The 20,361-nt window shown below is 35.0% G+C and overlaps 10 non-coding genes across 10 annotated transcripts; 7 read left to right on the forward strand and 3 right to left on the reverse strand.

Annotated features, from left to right (window-relative positions):
- Positions 1–339: 339 nt before the first annotated feature.
- Positions 340–536, forward strand: LOC145603331 (U2 spliceosomal RNA). Its single transcript, XR_014104841.1, has one exon. It is a non-coding gene; the product is annotated as a U2 spliceosomal RNA (small nuclear RNA).
- Positions 537–1,080: 544 nt separating this feature from the next.
- LOC145603182 (U6 spliceosomal RNA) lies at positions 1,081–1,181 on the forward strand. Its single transcript, XR_014104715.1, has one exon. It is a non-coding gene; the product is annotated as a U6 spliceosomal RNA (small nuclear RNA).
- Positions 1,182–2,160: 979 nt separating this feature from the next.
- Positions 2,161–2,357, forward strand: LOC145603330 (U2 spliceosomal RNA). The gene has a single exon (XR_014104840.1). It is a non-coding gene; the product is annotated as a U2 spliceosomal RNA (small nuclear RNA).
- A 1,836-nt stretch (positions 2,358–4,193) lies between these two features.
- Positions 4,194–4,309, reverse strand: LOC145603351 (U5 spliceosomal RNA). The gene has a single exon (XR_014104855.1). It is a non-coding gene; the product is annotated as a U5 spliceosomal RNA (small nuclear RNA).
- Positions 4,310–5,995: 1,686 nt separating this feature from the next.
- On the reverse strand, positions 5,996–6,158 carry LOC145603286 (U1 spliceosomal RNA). The gene has a single exon (XR_014104803.1). It is a non-coding gene; the product is annotated as a U1 spliceosomal RNA (small nuclear RNA).
- A 1,170-nt stretch (positions 6,159–7,328) lies between these two features.
- LOC145603358 (U5 spliceosomal RNA) lies at positions 7,329–7,445 on the reverse strand. The gene has a single exon (XR_014104862.1). It is a non-coding gene; the product is annotated as a U5 spliceosomal RNA (small nuclear RNA).
- A 2,467-nt stretch (positions 7,446–9,912) lies between these two features.
- Positions 9,913–10,109, forward strand: LOC145603328 (U2 spliceosomal RNA). The gene has a single exon (XR_014104838.1). It is a non-coding gene; the product is annotated as a U2 spliceosomal RNA (small nuclear RNA).
- A 6,483-nt stretch (positions 10,110–16,592) lies between these two features.
- LOC145603173 (U6 spliceosomal RNA) lies at positions 16,593–16,695 on the forward strand. Its single transcript, XR_014104706.1, has one exon. It is a non-coding gene; the product is annotated as a U6 spliceosomal RNA (small nuclear RNA).
- A 1,513-nt stretch (positions 16,696–18,208) lies between these two features.
- LOC145603326 (U2 spliceosomal RNA) lies at positions 18,209–18,405 on the forward strand. The gene has a single exon (XR_014104836.1). It is a non-coding gene; the product is annotated as a U2 spliceosomal RNA (small nuclear RNA).
- A 1,695-nt stretch (positions 18,406–20,100) lies between these two features.
- LOC145603177 (U6 spliceosomal RNA) lies at positions 20,101–20,203 on the forward strand. The gene has a single exon (XR_014104710.1). It is a non-coding gene; the product is annotated as a U6 spliceosomal RNA (small nuclear RNA).
- The last annotated feature ends 158 nt before the right edge of the window (positions 20,204–20,361 follow it).

Genomic DNA, 20,361 nt, shown 5'->3' on the forward strand with positions numbered 1-20,361 from the left:
AGATAAGGTACGTGAAATTAAGGTAAACAGAGACAATATTTTATATGATTCCTAGACAAAATCATTTTAAATCTTCATGTATAGTCTTTTGATGAAGCCTCTACTTTGGACCGTCATACTTCTTTAGTTCTCTTTTATGGTGTTCCTCCATGGAACTGAAAACTGAGTTCCCATGCTGTTTGCTTTATATTTGGGCTTCTTCAAGTCTTTTATGACCCAATCCTTCTCTAAGCCCTGTTTTTGGCCTATAGTTAAGGAATGCTGTACCACATCGACAAGAAGTGACGAGGGTACGACAAATTCAGGAAATAAAAGGCAGGAGATCAGACCAAACAAATCATACCTTTCTCGGCCTTTTGGCTAAGATCAAGTGTAGTATCTGTTCTTATCAGTTTAATATCTGATACGTGGGCCAATGGCCCACAACGATATTAAATTTATTTTTTAAGGGGGAAGATCCGCCACAGTAGCTTGCTACTGGGATCTTCAAGCGTCGCCCATGCGTTGAACTACTGCACGGGCCTGGCGCACCCCACCAATACTCAGCTTAAAAGTTTATCAGAATCTCTGAAACTGTATGTATTTGTATTCCGTACTCTATGATGGCATGAACAGATTTATGTTGTTTAATTAATATGTGTCTGATTTTCTGTTACAGAGATGACTTATTTACCAAGGTTTGATAGTCAAGTGTTTAAGAAGTGTTCTTTAGTTACAAATGCTCCAAAGCCACTTGCCATTAGGTAAAAATTTTAATCATGCAATTAAGATAGGTGGTTAAATTGAACCCGTCTGGTTACTGTCTGATCAAATAATTGTCGTTTCTTTAGGGTTCACAGTTTGAGTAGTGGTGGAACATGTAGTGACTGTTGAAGAGGTGGATCGAATGAGAAAGTGTTTGTCTTGGCACTTGGCAATGCAAATTCCTGATATGTTGTTGGGCTCTTATGACAATTATGTTACCGGAAATCCATTGTGGTATTGTAAATTTAATCTGCAATTCTACATCAACATACATTATTGTGGTGCTGAAATATGCAAAGCCCTCATTTAATAGTTTTTTGACTTCACCATTCAATTGTCACTTCAGGTACATCCCATAAATTGGAACTATACTGTGAAGATTAGCATGGCCTCTACACCAAGATGATACGCAAAATCCTGAAATGGTCCAAATCTATTCTCTTGCTCTTATTTTTATTCTATTGCCCCCTTTCTGCTGTTATATACAATTTTTATAGGAAATAAATTTGTCTTTCTATTTTGTTTAAAATATTATCTTTAATAGCTTGTTCTATATTTTTAAAGCTGTCTTGAGTTTTGATGGACATAATATGCTTTTATGTGGCTCATGACATACATATTCACACTACGTGCTTGATAAGGATCGACTATGTCAAGTTTAATCCTTAAAATTGTTAATTAGGTGTAAATATTTTCTACATATAAGTTGGTGTGTGTGTGTGTGTGTGTATATATATATATATATATATATGAAGAGGAGCCATAATGGATATACAAGAGATAGAAAATGGTGTTTAATGACTCTTTTTGCAAGACATATAGGTTGTTTAATGAAATAAGCTGCTACTCTTTGTGATGGATGCCCTTAACTAATGGTGCCAGTCAAGGGAATAAGGTTGAATGCTCATGAAAACTAGATGTTGGTAGGTAATCTATGGATGTGTTATTGTCAATGCAAAATTGAGAGACGGAAATGATATTATGAGCCAAGAAACATAAAGAACATATTTAAGAAAATGAAAGAGAACCAACGTGAGGAATTTTTATACCTGTATTTTCTCCAACAATTAATTCCTTGGTGCCATTGTGGGGAGAATGCACAGCCAAATTATTGATGTCAATTGTGGTTATGATATTTTCTAGAATTCCATCTTGAAGTCTTGAATCCAACAAATCTTTCTGAATTTGTCCATCAAATCCATTATGACTTTTAGCTCTATAGTTAATACATGGTTTCTCAATGTATCCCAGAGTCCAGACGTTAGAATACTTTATAGTTTATACTAATTTCCTGAAGTCTTATGAGAACAAGACATCTTAAATATAGATTGATGTTATACTGTACCACATTGAGAAGAACGGCAAGGGTACGACATCTTCAGGAAATAAAAGTCAGGAGATGAGACAGAACAATTCATACCTTTCTCGGCCTTTTGGCTAAGATCAAGTGTAGTATCTGTTCTTATCAGTTTAATATCTGATACGTGGGTCAATGACCCACAACGATATTAAATTTATTTTTTAAGGGGGAGGATCCACCACAGTAGCTTGCTGCTGGGATTCTCAAGTGTCGCCCATGCGTTGCACTACTGCATGGGCCTGGCACTCCCCACCAATACATACTTCAGCTTTTTGGTAGTCTTCCTAAATTCTATTATCTATTTTTCATACAAAAAGTTAATAGCTTACATCAGGTATCCTTTAATATTCTATGCAAATACTTGTTCGAATTTTAATGTTCGTGATTTGTTTGTACCTTAGTCCCAGTAGTCAGGGACAACTGGCTTGTTACAAGCTCCTTGAAGGAACCCATTCAACAACTAATGTATGCCATCTAATGCGACAAGCATATAGTATTATCAAGTAAAGTGTGAAAGTATAGTTTGATAAACTACTCTCTGACATCTTCAACCAAGAGGATCCAACAGAGAAACTCCAATAAAACCTGAATTTCTGGTTCTATGTAACAATTTGATACATACTATCCAGTTCAAATATTGTGTGCAAATACAACATTCATTTTCTGATTGGATAGAATGCATCCGTATACTGTGTGAAATAACACAAATGTATGGTGTTTCTTCACCCATTCCATTTAGTAGAATTCTAAGTGACCACACTGACCAGAGAATGTGCTCGAACAGCTAGAGCTGAGGTTTGGTGCTGGCAAGAACAAGAAAAATGGACTTGCAGTCTCTTCAGCAGTATTTGGTTTTCTCCTGAGTCCTGATTGATGGAACTTACACTTCTACAAGCACTACTGAGGTTGTTAGTATAACTATACTTTCACATGGTCCATTTAGTCTGCAGATTTGTTCTGTCAATGCCATGTTTGCAACTTTTGTTTAACTATAGCGGTGTGTTTGGATAGAAGGAAATGGAAGGAAAAGAAGGGGAGGGAAATGTAGAGATGTGATATCTTTCATTTTGATAACAAATGAGGAAGTAAGGGAATTGGAGGGGAGAGAGATAGAGGGATTAAATTGTAGGAAAATGATCCCTCTAACAATGGAGAGATTTGGAAGGAAAACTCACCATTCTTCTCTCCCCTCCTCTTCTCCTCCCTGCCCTTCTTTTCCTTCCTCTAATGTTATCCAAACACACTGTAGAGGATACATGCTGCAGGTTTTTATTCTATTAGGTAAGGTCTGTAAGAGCCCAGACTCCCACTCACAAACTATGACTTATTCACACAGTAGTATAGAAACTACTTGCTGTGTGAGAGTTTTCATGTGCATTTTTAGCTTAATGAATGCAAGTCGTACTGACAGTTATCCTGGTTCGTGTACAGATATGATGCCACCTTGAGTTACAGTCCAACATTTGTTCCTTCTCTCCTTATTTTTGGGACTTTCGGGGCTCCTTTTTGCAGGTTATGTTCTTCTGTAGTCTGTTTTATATTCTGACAGTTTTATTTCTCTAACCCTGATATGGAAAGTTTATATTGTTGTCTTAAATTCTACCAGGGCCTATGTCCTCCTCGAGCCCTTGTGCACGATGATGCCTCAAACTGCTGCAAGGTATCACTGCAACTTTTACTCTATTCATATCTCATTTAACTGATTCTCTGTGATTGAGTTGTTGGACTTTGTGCTTTTTTTTTGTGGGTTAAGTTAAAGTGTATTATATCATACAACAGTTTGGCAAATTGATACTCTCCGTGTTTTTTAAGTGTTACACTTTGACCGGCACATAGAGGTAAGTGAGGTAGTTGGGAGTACTAAAAAGTTGTAAAAGAAAGAGTGGGGTTAATAGTTTATGAAAAAGGTGTTGAATGTGAGGAAAGAAATAATAAAAGGCTTAGGTGGGAAGATATATAATATTAAAAAAATAGCTTTTTGCCAAAAAAGAAAATGTAACACTTAAAAACACGACCAGTATTTGATAATCTCATCATAGATATAAAGAATATCGTTGTTGTTTAAAAACACTTGCACTTGTTTTTTTGGAAGCTCCTATTAGGAACTCCCTCCAAAAATAAACGTATGCCACTAAATGCAGCGAGCACACGGTATTCTTTAGTAAAAGGCGAAAGAATAGTTCGCTCTGTGCTCACTGCGTGGCTGCGTGATGATTGCTGTAACAGCCTACGTTATTTATACCGCAAAGTCCTAGCTTAGATTTTCTTTCTTGACTGATGTGGGACGGTTGTACCTGTCTTTTACATCATAGAAGTAATATTGCAATAATTTGCTCCAAAGTATAGAAACATTAATCCACACAAATTAAGAAATGCATCTGCTGGCTTTTGCTTCCTCATTATTTCTGTATTATTTGGTTTTACATTTGATTTATTTCCAGCTTATTATGAAATTAAATTACCGTTTGGCCGTGGGGACTAAATGGTGGTGGATATAGAGATTTCTGAGGCCCTCTGGATAGCGTCTGTAAAATATACTTAAATGCCATAGTTCATCCAGTCCGTGTTGAAAATAATGACACCAGAACCTGGAGTTTTAAGATGACACAAATTAACAATTGATCTTCCATTACATCATGTGTGAGAAACATAAAATTAACAGTGTTTCTAAAAAAGTAAAAAGGAATGGATTCACATGAAGTGAACACATAGTCACTGTTTACAGCATTAGTATAACATGATAATAAGCACATGGAAACCCAATTAATATTTCTTCACCAAAAAAAAAAAAACAATAAGGAAATTCCTATAAATGTTCCATGTGATAAGCAACAACTCAGTAGCTTCTATGGAAGCTTAGCACCTAATTTATGGCTGTGTAGTCGGGTACATCACATTACAATTGTGGCTACTAGCTTACTACTTGGAAAAATCAACAATGGGAAAAGGTATGACACTTAAGAGAGCCTAACATTTATATTGTAGATATTAGGGGATAAAATTGATTAGGGGATAAATTTGGGCAACTGTGCCATGTTTATGTTTGCCTGTTTGGTTTGGAGTCAATTTCAGATTCAAACAAATAGATTAATGTCCAAAAGCTTCTACCATCACAACTAATTACCAACATTAATAAATATCGAGGATAAATGGACTTATTTAGTAGTAGTATTGAACTTTGGATTTAGAGACCAGATAGGGGCTCTTCATAGTTTCTCCTCACCTGTAATGCTCGTGAATGATAAGATGGACAGTTACTTATTTGTGCATTGTGAGTTTGGTACTTTGGTGAATTTCCTTTGCATGAGCTCTTTGAGGTTATGAATGGAGTGCGTAAACCCAACCTTTGCCGATGAATTTCTATTATTTCAAGGCCCTGTGCTCATATATGATGGTTGACCTGTATCCTTTATGTGCTCTATAGTTGGATATCTTTTTTCTTTGCTTGTGTATTGTTGGGATTGTAAGATTTTAGCTTGTTAATTAATTTGTCTGGTTTAAGTTTTGAGTCTCGACTGAAATTCCCATACAATCCTTCAAAAAACAAAGTAATTACAGGCTGAGTTGAGCTTGTTAATCTAGTACATCACTTATGCTAACTACACTCTGAAACTTATCCTACTTATGTGTGACTGCTCTGTGTTAATGATTCTACCAGTAACTCAATTATGCTATATTATTATTAAAAGGAACTAGGATTTTTCATCAACTTTCACACACCTGGTAGAGTTTAATCAATTCCAACAGTGTCTGACATTCTAATTCTGTGTCAAATTGATTCCCTTAATGTTGTAATTAAACAATTGCTTATTTGATTGGCTTTTAAAATTTCTTTCCAGACAATCAATTGACATTGAAAAGTACCTCAGTGAAGGTTGAACTAGATATTGGATAGGGGCCGCGCGAACGCAGGCCCCCGCTATCACAAATTATGACGTACACTCTTCCTCTTGGGAAGATGTTAAGCAGGCACCCCTCCTAAAGTGCAATGGAGGCTACCTGCCTAGGCCATGAGTCTTCATGATCACCCAATTGACCCCGTCCAGGTAAGTAATTTTATCGTTCATTATCAGTTTTCTTTTATAGTCATCTTTCTCATACGCCCCTTATTATTTAATTGATGTGGGACAATATGACCTAACGAAACTGACTTTCATAAATATATGGTGAATAAATGAGTCTTACGTATGCATCGTTATATCATTGTATCAACTCTCCGATCAGTGAACTTGGAATGATTAAATAAGCAGAGTACATAATAATTGATCAATCTGTGAATTGTTGCTGGACCCAATGTAGAAATTACTGAGTATATAAATATCACTACTTTAAGCTCAAAGATTTTGTGCCGTATGAAACCGTGGAATAAATAGATTCAGATGACTGAATTGCATTGACTTGTATCTAAAACAGTTCTTATGCTTATTTGCCTCGCATTGCATCTTCAGTATAACAGCAGACAGATGATTCCTTTGTATCTTTGTCTTCCACTCTTCCTCGTGGGTATTTCTAGTTTTAGTAGGGCGGGGGTGGGGTGAGGGGTACTGCATTTGACCTCTGATGTATTACTGGATGTTAGAGTCGATCTTGAAGTGTTATATACACCAGGTAAATTAATGCATTTGCATGCTAAGCTGCTAACACCTGCATGATATATTATGTTGACCAATATTGCTTGAATACCTCTTAGTAAATGGGTAGTGCATCATCGAACTCATTGTGGTTACAATAAGGATGCTTGTAAACTAGATTTTCCTCTTGAACTTCACTGTGACTTAAAGGTGGTTTCAGGATTTGTTACTAGAAAGAAAATTTTAAAAAATTGATATACACTGCCCTACCAAATAGAAATGCGATTCGCACTTTCACAGCAGCTAGGCAATTCGCAGAAACTCCTTCATGTGGACGGAAAGGGCTGTAGAGGTTGATCACTGAGTGATACTCTATAGGGGGCTGTAGAGGTTGGTCATTAAGTGATACTCTTTGAGGGGCTGTTTGCCTACTAAGGTCAGTTGAATTAGCCATGTCCTTGTGAAGGTCTACAGACAGTTTGGAGGTATAGGATTTGCTACTGGAATAAGGTTAAAGCCCATATCAATCTACAATATTGGGGTTGTCTAGCTCTCTCATACCCAAAAACCAAACAACGTTGGACTAGTATGGGAACCAAACACCCCCTTGAATAGAATTAGACCGCACCATATACTTGGACTAAATTTGCTGGAAGCTCCAGTTAAGTAACTCCCTCTAAAAATAAACGTATGCCACTGTATACAGCGAGCACACGGTATTCTTTAGTAAAAGGCGAAAGAATTGTTCGCTCTGTGCTCACTGCATGGCTGCGTGGAGTATACTGAAGAAGAGTGAAGCATACGTATAGAGTTGTACTTGGCGATTTTAAATTAAACGATGTGGGACTGTTTTGCTTTTCACTCTTAAGTAATTATACTTTATTATTAAACCGTACGTCTGTAAATACGCAATATGTATCAGACTAAAAAACTTTGTAGGCTTCACAGACCTATTCATCCTAATTCACTCCCTTTTCTGATTAATTGCAACAATTTCCTTTTTTTTTTTATCCACCCTTGGTGAGACAACTAGATATATTATGAAACCAGCAACCAATGGAGTTGATTATTCAAAGTGGTCACACCTGCCATGTAGATTCACTCACTTTTGGGGGCTGGTTGTATGGGATGTCATGGACTCACATTAGCACTTACAGTGTGTTTGGATAACATTAGAGGAAGGAAAAGAAGGGGAGGGAGGAGAAGAGGAGGGGAGGGAAAGGGAGGGGAGAGAAGAATGGTGAGTTTTCCTTCCAAATCTCTCCATTGTTGGAGGGATCATTCTCCTACAATTTAATCCCTCCATTTCTCTCCCCTCCAATTCCCTCCCTTCCTAATTTGTTATCCAAATGAAAGATATCACATCCCTCAATTTCCTTCCCCTTCTTTTCCTTCCATTTCCTTCTATCCAAACACACCGTTAATATATAGTGGCAACATCTACGGGATCACTATATAATGATTATAAGATCACAACTCACAAGTTAAGTACCATCCTGTCCCAAGGATCTCTTCATGACTACTCACATGGGGGATCATAACCACACAACACTTACCTTTTGACTCCTATACCCGAGCCCAACATTCTAAAGGTACACAACATTTATAACAAAAAGCTTTACTCTACACTTTACACTCCTATCAGACCATTTATAACTTAACTATCTAAGCGAGTTTATAGGGTAGTTAATGTATCTTAACTATGCAGGCACTCAAGACTGGATAGATCATTCTTGACCCTTACCTTGTTCCCTAAAGGCCTAAACCCTTATTCTGATACTGGCCCTTACCTTGTTCCCTAAACCCTTATCCAGAACAACCCTATATACCATATAGATAAGTGAATACATTTATGGTTGGATGAGGTGTGCTGGAAAAGGTAAAAAAAAAAACAAATGTTTGGACGTACTTCCAAATATGAGGTTGTTGCTTCACACTATTATTGGATGTTACAACTAAATTTTCCTAATTGGAATGATTTTTGCTTAATATAATATGTTTAGTTGAAACTGGGCCCTAATATTCACCACTTCCTTTAAACCCCTATCACTCCCCAATTTCACATTGGACAAAGATACATTGACCATAAGTAATATCTATCCTCATGCTCTGAAGTGATGATGTTATTAGGTTCATCCTGGACAAAACAGGTCAAATGATTAATCCTTCAACTTAGGTGCATGGTTTAACGAAGAGTTTAATTGTAATATGTGGCCTTTTTTGTCACAAATGATGATAAACTAAGTTGCGACTTACTATAAATTTAAGTCTAGGAATATTGAAGTTTGCTATATTTGAAACACCCTCTATTTCACTAAGATTGCTCCAATTACGTTTCCACTATTTTAAGAGTTGGCTCAATTGAGTAGGCATACATGTTCTTTTTTTGTCTTTTTTGTGGATACACATGGTTTGACAAGTGGGAAAAACGTACTAATTGGTGATAGTGATTAGGGTTGCACTTGGTAGAGATTATCTCGTGTTCGATCCCTCGCAACAACAATTGGGAGAAGATTGAAATCTAACCACTCAAAACTGAGCCCGAATTTAGATTAGCCCAAAGGGTGAATCAGGTGGTAACCCCAAAAATGAATTTTGGGAAAAACATTCCATAGATGAAATGGGATAACTCAATGGGACATCTATCTATTTAATATGGGGTAATTTAAGTGTGACGGAGGAAGTTTTGATGATGATAAACTCATTTGCAATCTCTTAGGTTTAAGACAAAATTCTGACAGAGATAACTCGAGGTCACCCACATATGAATGTAGACTTCCTCCTTAGATGGCAAACAAACATGAGATATGTGTGATGATGAAATTGATTTAAAGTTGAACATTATCCATTCTCATATACTCTGTATGCTCCTCGTTTTTGTTTTTTTTTTTTTTTTTTTTTTTTTTTTTTACTTAGGTCCCGTTTGGTTTGATGTAAAATGATTTTTCTATTATTTCCCATATTTCCTTTTTTTAAGATCCAAACAAAGGAAAACTATCTTGCAAGTGTGGTTTTCCTTGAAAATATGTTTTCCATGAAAACTAATTTTTCATTGAAAATGTTTTACATCACATCAAAGGGGGGCCTTAGTGCACTGGTAATCTTGCTTTTTTGTGACTTTCAGATCGTAGGTAGAGATGGGAAGATTTCCGAAGTTGGTGATCCCACATTGGATAGGTGAAGCATTAAGCCAAAACAACCAGAAAATAAATAGACTTTTGAGAAACTAAGCAAATCATACCTTTCTCGGCCTTTTGGCTAAGATCAAGTGTAGTATCTGTTCTTATCAGTTTAATATCTGATACGTGGGTCAATGACCCACAACGATATTAAATTTATTTTTTAAGGGGGAAGATCCACCACAGTAGCTTGCTACTGGGATCTTCATGTGTCGCCCATGCGTTGCACTACTGCACGGGCCTGGCGCACCCCACCAATACTTAGTTCAATTTTGTTTGTAACTGCCAAAACTTGTATTTCATCTTGTGGTTTCAGAGTAAAAAAGTTGTATCTTGACTTCTGGAGTGGGGCAGAAGCTACATGAACGCGGCTTCATTGACGACACAAATTATGAGGTACTACTTAGGCTATGATCCACCCATTGACCCCCAATGCTACTACCATCTTCTTGGCAATCATTGATGTGGGAAAGTATTTGCCGAGTGTTCCTTCAATTTCCTGCTAGCTAATCTGAATTCTGAACTGCTCTGTTTCTGTTTTTTGCAAGGGGGTGTTATCTGATTTTTGAACATTAGCTAATTTTCTAGAATGGGCAATGAATCGCAACTGATAAAGCTATTTAGGTTACTTCCGTTCTTGAAGCGAGGATCAAATTTTAAAGTCAACAAGAAGCTATCAGAAATGTTGGTGTGGAGAGAAGCTCAATCAAGTGATTCAAGTGGGGGTATAAGTGTTTGGTTAAGACTAGCATGGAGCTTGGGTATATCACCAGGAGGAAGCACGGCGCGCTCAATCTTTGTTTCAGGGAACAGACTTTGAAGATTGGGACAGTAAGGCTGCCCTGCCCATGGTCATAAGAGCACCACACTCATGACCCTTTTCTCTGCTATTGTTGCGTAAGACTACATATTCTTGTGTAGCCTCTTTTAAAGGGCATTCACAAAAACACTTTTCTTACAAAAAATGCTTGTATCACTGATTATCATCAGTAATACATCATAGTGATTACTTGGTTGAGTTGGTTCAATCTCAAACCATTATTGTAAATTAGTACTGTATCAAACACTACTCATTTGTAGAATATTTTTTATTTGGCTAAGATGGTACACAGCAGATGTGTTATATGGGGAGGATGATGAAGATTTACAACACCTGTACAAATTAACTTGACTATATTATTATCGTGTAATATGTTGTTGAATTTGAATTGATCTTAATTAATTTTTATAAATTAATTTTTTTTCCCCATACTTATTGATACATAATGGTATATAATAGTAAAATTACTCAATTTACTTAGAAATGAAGAGAGTTGTAATATCTCATTTGATTACTTTAAAGAAACTTAATATACTACTCATACTAACAAGATGTATTTTTTTTAAGTGAGCTTATATGGTAAGATACTTTTCAATTAAGCGTGCTTGGCTTTCCCAGGTTCGCATGAGTGAGAACAAAATAAATATAAGAATGTACAAAGGAAAAGATTAATCATTAATAATTACTTCTTGCACCAAATTACACATGTTTTTGTCATGAATTTTCAACTTTATACCATTTATAAAGTATACTTGCTTTGCATATCATTACCCATAAGGCCATAACCCATAAGAAATAATGTAGTTATGTGGAGATATTATTAATAAAAATTTTGCATTATTAACATATGTACTAAGTCAAATTAAGATGTACGAAATATATATTTTGAAGAGAGAGAATATTATTGGAGTTTGCAAACGTGACATGTCGTATTATTTACATGCTAGTGTTAGAAATTAAATGAGTTGGAGGTCCTCAACACTAACCCAACTTATTTAATATTGTGTTGACATGTTTAATCAATTGTATCATTAACCTTTGACACTACTTCGATTTTTTTTTAATGTACTGTTCATATCATGTTATCGTATTTCGGTTCAGTATTATCCTCTTTGTCGCTCTAATAAAAATGTAAGAGCACTCTCACTCATTTTGCCCATGAGGAGAATTAAGGGGGGAAAATGAGAATTATAGCTCCACACTCATGGGCAATAAAAATTATGACCATGAGGAAAATGGCAAATGCCCATAGCTATGGTTAATGGTAAAAGCTACAGTGAAGGTAGGGCCTCCATGTTTAATTATTAAAAAAAAAAAAGAATAACAAAACTTGAAAATGTAAAAAGGAGTCGTTGCTTGTGTTTAATTATTGAGCGTATTTGGCAAATTTTGGTGCTGAGCATCAATAAGCTTGTGTTTAATTATCAAGAAAAATGAAAATATATGATTTTATTTTTAAATTAAAAAAATATGTAATGTTAATGCTTTATTGTTTGATATGTAAAAGTCGATCAATTGAATAAAATAATGTCATTAGCATACACAATGTACAATTTATTGTTAACTTTCATAATCATATAAATAATTAGATGATGATGATAATGGGTAGGAGAGAGAAAAAGTAGGAGAGAGAGTGGTGTGGGGTTTTATTTTAGTCTATGAGTGTGTGAGAAGTTATTATAAAAATAAAAGGAAAACTTTTGTATACATCCGGTTTTCAGTAATTTACTGTAAATCGGGTACATTTTTGTCATATATAGTGTCACTTTTGTCAAAATTAGTGTCACTTTTGTCAAATTTATCAATAAAGCATAAATAACTCTTATATATGTCAGGGTAACCTTTATGCGTTTTAGTGTAACTTTTGCACATTTTATTGTCACCTTATAACGAATGTTCAGTAATTTACTGAACATTCGTTTTATTTAAAAGTTATGCCCATGGAAAAAAGTGGAAAAGAGGAGTGAGAAAGTGAGTAAAGAGATAATGGCATTTTATTTTTTTCACCCATGAATGAGAGTGGTCTCACTATTTTCACTAATCCCAAAACTCCAAGAGTATTTTGACTTTCGCTCATAAAAATTCTCTGCCCTTTTAATATTTCCTTGCTTGCATTGCGTTAATACTTTACAAGACTAAACCATGATCATACTTACAAATTTAAGGGATGAATTACAATCTTAAATAAATATAATCTCATTTTGCTTGTTAATTTCTTTTGGTAAAAAAATTGGGGTTGATTTCTCCTCATTTTATACGGATTTCTACAAGCCATCCATTTCACCAATTATTTGGGCTTGAGGTAATCCACTGCCTTTTTCTTTTTTGGTTCGTTTATTTAATACTTGTAGTATTTTGTCCTCAATTTTATCTTTTTATGTGTTTTTTAATTTGTGGAGGAGCATGATTTTGAGTTTTAATTTTATTTTTATTTTTTCCAAAAATTTATGGGCTTTTTCCTAAAGTTAAAGTTTTGGCTTTTATTGAGCACACTAAATTAATAAAAGTATGAACAATTATTGGTAATTATAGCTAATTAACATTAATTTTTTGTTATGAGATCTGTGAAAATTGCAATGTGAATTGAGTTTCAAAGTACTTCAAACTAGGGTTGAGCAAAAAATCTGGGTACCCTGAATCGGAACCGGAACTTGTTAGGAACCGCAGGTTCCGGTTCCGGGTAGCAAATTGGAGAACCTGTTGCAACAGGTTCCGGATCAGGTTCTCAATTTTTTGGAATCGGAACCTGTAGGGTACCCTGTACCTGATAAAAATATCACTTAATTTTAAATTATACACTAATTCTTATTCAATTTTTAAATAATATATATCAAAATTACAATTATATATATATATATATATATATATATATATATATATATATATTAAATTTGTTAGACAACTACTATTAGTTTGTCTTATTTGCGAGTTGTAAACATTATAAAATTAGTGACCAACCAGTTTTTTATTAAAAAATCTGTAAAAAGTTAGTGAGTATCTTATAATACAGGGTACCTTGAATCGGAATCGGAACCTGTAGGTTCCGGTTCCGGTTCCCAATTTCTAGGAACCTGTTCAACAGGTTCCGGTTCCGGTTCCCATTTTGAGGAACCTGTTGCAACAGGTTCCGGTTCCGGTTCCGGTTCCTGGAATTTTTACAGGGTACCCTGTTATGCTCACCCCTACTTCAAACCATGTAGTATGAGGTGAAGAACGACTTTTAATTTTGATTTTTGAAGTAAAAGATTAATTTTCTCACTTTATTTGATAATCTGCTACATTGGACACATCATCTATGTGACAAAACCCTAGTAAAACATTATGTATTAATCTATAGGATGTTTAAAATTATAATCTGACTAGTAATACCTAGTGTTACCATATGGGTACGAATCGCTAACTAATATTGTTAAATTAGGCCAAAATGAATTACAATCACGTATTAATTCGCCTTTTTCAGGTCGTAGTTTGTGGGGATTAGGGATGACTACTACTTCTATTGTGCCTATTTTGATTAATTTGATATATGGGAGATGTGCTTATGATGTTAATTTGTGAAATTGAAAACGGGCTTATAATGTTAAAGTTGTGATTTAATCATCAATTTTGTAAAGGAGATGAAGAATTGACTGGCTGAGCTTAATTTGGTTTTCTAATTAATTTATTCCACCTTATTTGTTATTCCAATTGTTTGTATAATGGTATGCATGTTGGAGTGTTGGTATATAATAAACCCATGTGACATTAGCACATTACGGTGCATGTCGAGCCTCCTCCCTAGAAGTATATCGTGGCCTTGACCCCTGAGTACCGAGGCTCCTATACTTAGTTACAATTCAGGGCTTTGTTGAGTTTGTGTGCATGTATCTGGTTACTCCGTAATAGACTTAGGGCCTGTTCATATTTACTGAATTGAGCTGAACTGAATTGAACTGAACTGATTGGAACTGAACTGAATTGAACTGAACTGATTGGAACTGAACTGAACTGAACTGAATTGAGCTGAAATGAATATTTTATGTGAGAGGGAAATTAAGAGCTGAACTGAACTGAACTGATTGGAACTGAACTGAACTGAACTGATTGGAACTGAACTGAACTGAAATTAAGTAAATGTGAACAGGCCCTTAAGCTAGCTGACTGAGTAGAAGCAGAAATATTAAATTGAAATGAACATTAATTACACCAATTGATGCATGATTTCATCGTACATTCCTAAATTAAACCATTTTTAGAAATATCTTAAATTGTTATCTAATGGCCCAAGCGATCGTTAGCAAGATCCTAGTTATTGATAATAGTCACACTTGATATGTTGATTAAGGTTCCACTTTGATCATTTCAGATTTTCATGTATCATGGGCTCATGGCTATGTTTTGGTGTTGTGAAATTGAAAGAGAGTTTTGCCTACTCGGTTGCACTTTATGAAGCTTCTTAGTTTGTAATAGTAGAGCTGCATACTTAATTGGCTATATCGTGTCCAATACATAAAAGTGATTGTCTCTTTGGCTCTTTGCTATAACAATTTTCTCCATCTGTGGGCTGAATTTTGGGGACTCGTGCTAAGAGATCTTTTTGGTAGCTTGCATGGCTTGTTTCTGAATGTTTTCATGCTCTGAAAAGTATGTCAAGAAATGTGCTTGTGATTTTGGTCGATCCTGAACTGATATTGGTGTGGCATCATCCATAAAGAGCTTCAGACTTTTTTTGCCTCAAACAGGTCAAATGGCCATTCCTTCTGTTCTTGTAGTGCCAGAGTCATTTGTTATTATAGAAATCAACTGTTTTACTGAAATTCTGTTAAAACTGCAGTATTTTGTAGACTAGTACAATTTATAGTTCTAAAATTTAACTGCAGTATTTTGCAGAGTAGTACAATTATTTAAGCAGTATTTAAGCAAATTTCATTTGCAGTTTAACTATGAGAGTTGTGTTAATATATCTCCTGCTGTTAACTGTCAGGTTGAAGAATTATCATCATAATATTTGGGCTCTCCGTTATTTACTTAAGGCACCTGAGCTGACTAAAGATTCAAGTATAAGAATTAGAAGTGAGGTTTGAAGAAATGGATCAAGATCTGGCACCACAAGTTCCCGGTATTTGTTCTTTTTATTTAGTAACTGACTATTACATTATTCAGTTATTGGAGAGCTTTTGTTGTTGCAGCTTGTTTGGAGGCTTTTGATTATGATTATAGGACTATCATTTTAAAAATAAGTCCATAACAATTACCATGACACGATTCATCAAGTTTATGATAGAAGATAATAATGCTCCTTGTGCCTAAATGACAGAAAGTTAAATTTTTTTTTTTGCCAAATTAGAGCCCCTTTTCAAAAAGGTCCTATCCTTTTCCTTGCTTGCCTCTTGTTTGTGATTATTATGAACTGGACTTGTAATATCTGCCACAGCCTTTTGAAATTCTTTGCTTGTAAAAAGCTTAAATGATGAATCATCTGATGCTTGAAATGCCAAAGTCATTTGATTTTTAGGAAGGTGAACTTTGTGCTTCATAATCTTCTAACTCTGATTGTTTGGTGAGGATTCAATTTGCTATGTCAATGTGATGGTTTGATAAATAGTTCAATCACAAATCTGTCTATTTCTATTTCATATAGTCATATTGAATGTTACCAAAGAAATAAAATCTGTAATGACTTAAAGTAGTGTATATTTTTACGCTGATGATCCCATGAGATTTGGCTGGTGTTTGTATCATGATTCATGAATCTCTGAAACCTGTTTTATTCTATGATTGTTAGGTTGTAGGTCTTATGTTTTCGTACACTGAGTGCATTTGCAGTATTGTTTCAGTATACTGTATACCTGTGCAGTATATTAAAATATTTAAGTCCCACATCGGTTGAATTATACAGAAAAACTTTCTTTATATTATTCCGTCTACACCATAAGATTGTCTCTTCGGAGACATCTGATAAAATTGGAACGATACAGAGAAGATTAGCATGGCCCCTGCGCAAGGATGACACGCACAAATCGAGAAATGGTCCAAATTTTTTTGTCTTTTTCGCCCCTGCAGTTCTACACTTCTATCCTAAATGATTTTGCTGCTCTCTCTATCTCTGTTCTTTGCTCCTTTGTCTTTTTCTGCCCCTCTATTATCAATTTAAATTGTTTATGCTGCTTTTTTTTTTTTTTCCTTTTTCCCTTTTCCTCTTTGATCTGTTTATCTTTCCTTGATCCAATTTTCTGTTTACAGATTAATTTGTCTTCTATTTCGTACTCCGAATCTGTCATGTATTTTGCTGTTATATGATGATGCTGCCCCTTCAGTAATAATAGGGTTTATATTAACAAAAACTATGTTGCCTCTTATTTTGTATACTCTATATGTTGATTCCTGTGTTGTTTTCGCATACCATAATTTGGATTATGTATATATAAGTTAAGAGTTGGAATACTTGATGTTGTCCATAACCTTATTGCTTTGGTACTACCGTACTATGCCTCCGAATCAAAGAATTGACTCTCGGTGAGAACCAAAACAAAGAATGATGCCAGTGTAGTAAATCATTTAAATACCTGATTAAAGTACTTTGTTTATGTATTCTCAATTTTCTGCCTTACTGCCCAGCTCTATGTAAACTAAAATAACTCCATAGAAACTTAGTAAGACCAAAATTTTCACTTACTTTTCAATAGTGGCGCCATATATGTGAGCATCTTTGTTGATGCAAATAAAGGGAAATGGTTATTATTTATTGAGCATCTTTATAAAGGGTTACATAATATTTGTTTCTTCCATTAGTAGAATTGTAGAATTATTTTTGACCATCGGGAAAACATGTTTTCCACTCTTTCACTTATAAACAAAGGGAAATAAGAAAATCTTGCCTAGAAATTATGTTACACTCAACCAGTCACTCTCTAAGTGTTTAAGGGCCTTTGCTTTGTTCAAGTTTGTTTAACTCAATCTATTTTATCTATTAATTGGTTATATTAAAGTCTTTAATTTATCGTATCTTACATATTTGTGAGATTTGTCCAAGATGTGAGGTTCTTAACAGTTAAACTCACATGATTATTAAAAGATGTTATATTAATGATTTGGGCTTGAGAATTCAGTGTTTTACTTTTGCTGCTCTTTTACAGTGCCAAATAGCCCAAATAAAAACAAAAGTATAAACCTTGTCAACATGAAAATTTGGGGATGTTCCACTAGATGCACCGTTTACTACTAGATGATGTTTGTGTGTGATAAACAAGTCTCCATTTGTTCAAAATGGAAATATGATATGTTTTAGATTTGTGTAGCTTTACCCTTAGATACTATTAATGTGTGATAGGCCTTTCTCCATTTGTTCACCAAAACTACTACTTGTAGATTTTTATGACCTCTAGCTCCTATAGCTAATACATTAAATAACCATGAACTTCATAAATCTGAATATGATAATGGAATTTGCTGTAAACAAAACCCCTATTATGGAGTAATGTACCACATCGAAAAGAAGCGACGAGGATACGACAGCTTCAGGAAATAAAAGGCAAGAGATTAGACTAAACAAATCATACCTTTCTCGGCCTTTTGGCTAAGATCAAGTGTAGTATCTGTTCTTATCAGTTTAATATCTGATACGTGGGTCAATGACCCACAACGATATTAAATTTATTTTTTAAGGGGGAAGATCCACCACAGTAGCTTGCTGCTGGGATCTTCAAGCGTCGCCCATGCGTTGCACTACTGCATTGGCCTGGCGCACCCCATCAATTAATAGTAAAAAGATCTGGATTTCTCTCCTAATTGATTGATTGATGAAAAACAGTTCAATATTCTAAAATATATACTATACCTGGTGTATCCTCTATTATTATTATATTAAATTGTTCAAATAACACGTATGAATTTCTCCTGTCCATTTTCAGTAGATTTTGGAAAGTGGACAGATAGTGCAGAGGTCTTAGTGCTGGTAAGAGTAAAAAATTGGACTTGTGGTAGCTTAGTATATTGTTTTCTCATGAGTGCAGTTGGACTCGGTCAGATTTATATGAAACTGGGAATAATGAAGAGTATCCTTGCTTGTGCGAAATAGTGATGCCACCTTGAGATATTGTCCAAACATTAGCCCCTTCTCTCCATTGGGTTCTTCTGCTCCTTGTAGCAGGTTATATTCTGCTTCTGCAGTCTGTTTTCACCACTAACAATTTTATTCTCTAAACCCAGATATCGCATTCTTAAATTGTAATGACTAATGGTTTATTTTAAATACTACCAGGGTCTGTAGTTACTCTGTACTCTCCTTGAGCCTTTGAGTGCCACGATGCTTCAGACTGCTTAAAGGTATTATTGAAGATTTTCCTTTATTCTTTTCTACAAAGTCTCTTTTATCTGACTCTCTGTGATTGAGTTGGACTTGATGCTGGCATTAAATTATAGCTAGAAAATTTGCACTCAGTCTTCTGGAAGTTTGCTATGTGCAAACTGCACAGCTGCGAGAAGGGTCACACAACGTCATTCATGCTTCAAATTCCTAGTTTTTTCTTTCTTGATTGATGCTGGACGTTTGTGTTTGTCACTTACATCTTATTGTTATAATTTACTCCAGAGAACAGGGGAATATTATCTGTAAAAAACTTAGAAATGTACAAAGTAATTTTTTTTTTTAATTTCTTTTGTCTTATGGGGAATGATTCTACCAAGACAGTGCCATTTGCTGGCTGTTGCTTCCTCTTTATGCCTGTATGGCTGTATATCTTGTTTTCTCATTATGTGATTTATGTCAGTATTGCGTGGTTTTACATTTGAGTTTGCAAACCAAAGTTCAAGTAAACTCTACGTCTTCTATTGATATGCTTTGTTATATTTCTTTGTAGAAATAATTGTAGGCTTTGTTTTAGGAACTGCTGTTACTGAAATCTTCTTGTTTTTGACAGATTGTCACCTGGCAGAAAGAAGGGATATGCATTTATTTTTTTTCAATTTGGTTTATAATTTGAATTTTGAAAACATTCCGATATTTTTCTACTCATGCTTCATCTTGGACTGAAAATGTGTGATCATCTTTGCTACAACAGGTCCAGTTCGTTTGCTGGCAAATCATTCAATACTTAACAGTGCCAGAATTTCAAGATGTTAAGGCAGGTTGGAGAAAATTTAAATCTCTTAGCTCAACTTCCCTTGTTGTCGTCTATTGGTTTAGAGACTTGGTGAAGTATTAAGTAAGGTTTGTTTAGAAAAAGGAACACACTTTGGAAGCTACTCTAGGCTACCTAGAAGATTGGACAGATATGAGTTGTGGTTGCCTGGTTGGCTTTGGCACTATGAGATGTTTTGGCTGTAGCAAATTTAATAGGTTTCTGGAGATTAGGTTTTATAGGCTACAAAATGCAGCAATATATGTAGTCTCTCATTGGAAAATAATGATATAAAGCCTTATAATGCTGTTGTGTTTTTCAAAGCATTGTCTCTTTGGAGACATCTGATAAAATTGGAACGATACAGAGAAGATTAGCATAGCCCCTTCGCAAGGATGACACACACAAATCGAGAAGTGGTCCAAATTAAACAAGGAATACTTGTGTCCTGAGTTGGAATCCTTTACAAGCTTCACGATGTTATATTTGCTTTTGCAGGTATAAAATTAAAGATAGCATAAATAGAACTAATTTCAGTTTTCTTTTGAAAATTTATAAATTTTTTTCTGCCTGGCTTCCATTATTCACC

This window comes from Chenopodium album, chromosome 21 (assembly GCF_948465745.1).
Source record: "Chenopodium album chromosome 21, dcCheAlbu1.1, whole genome shotgun sequence".
NCBI lineage: Eukaryota > Viridiplantae > Streptophyta > Magnoliopsida > Caryophyllales > Amaranthaceae > Chenopodium > Chenopodium album.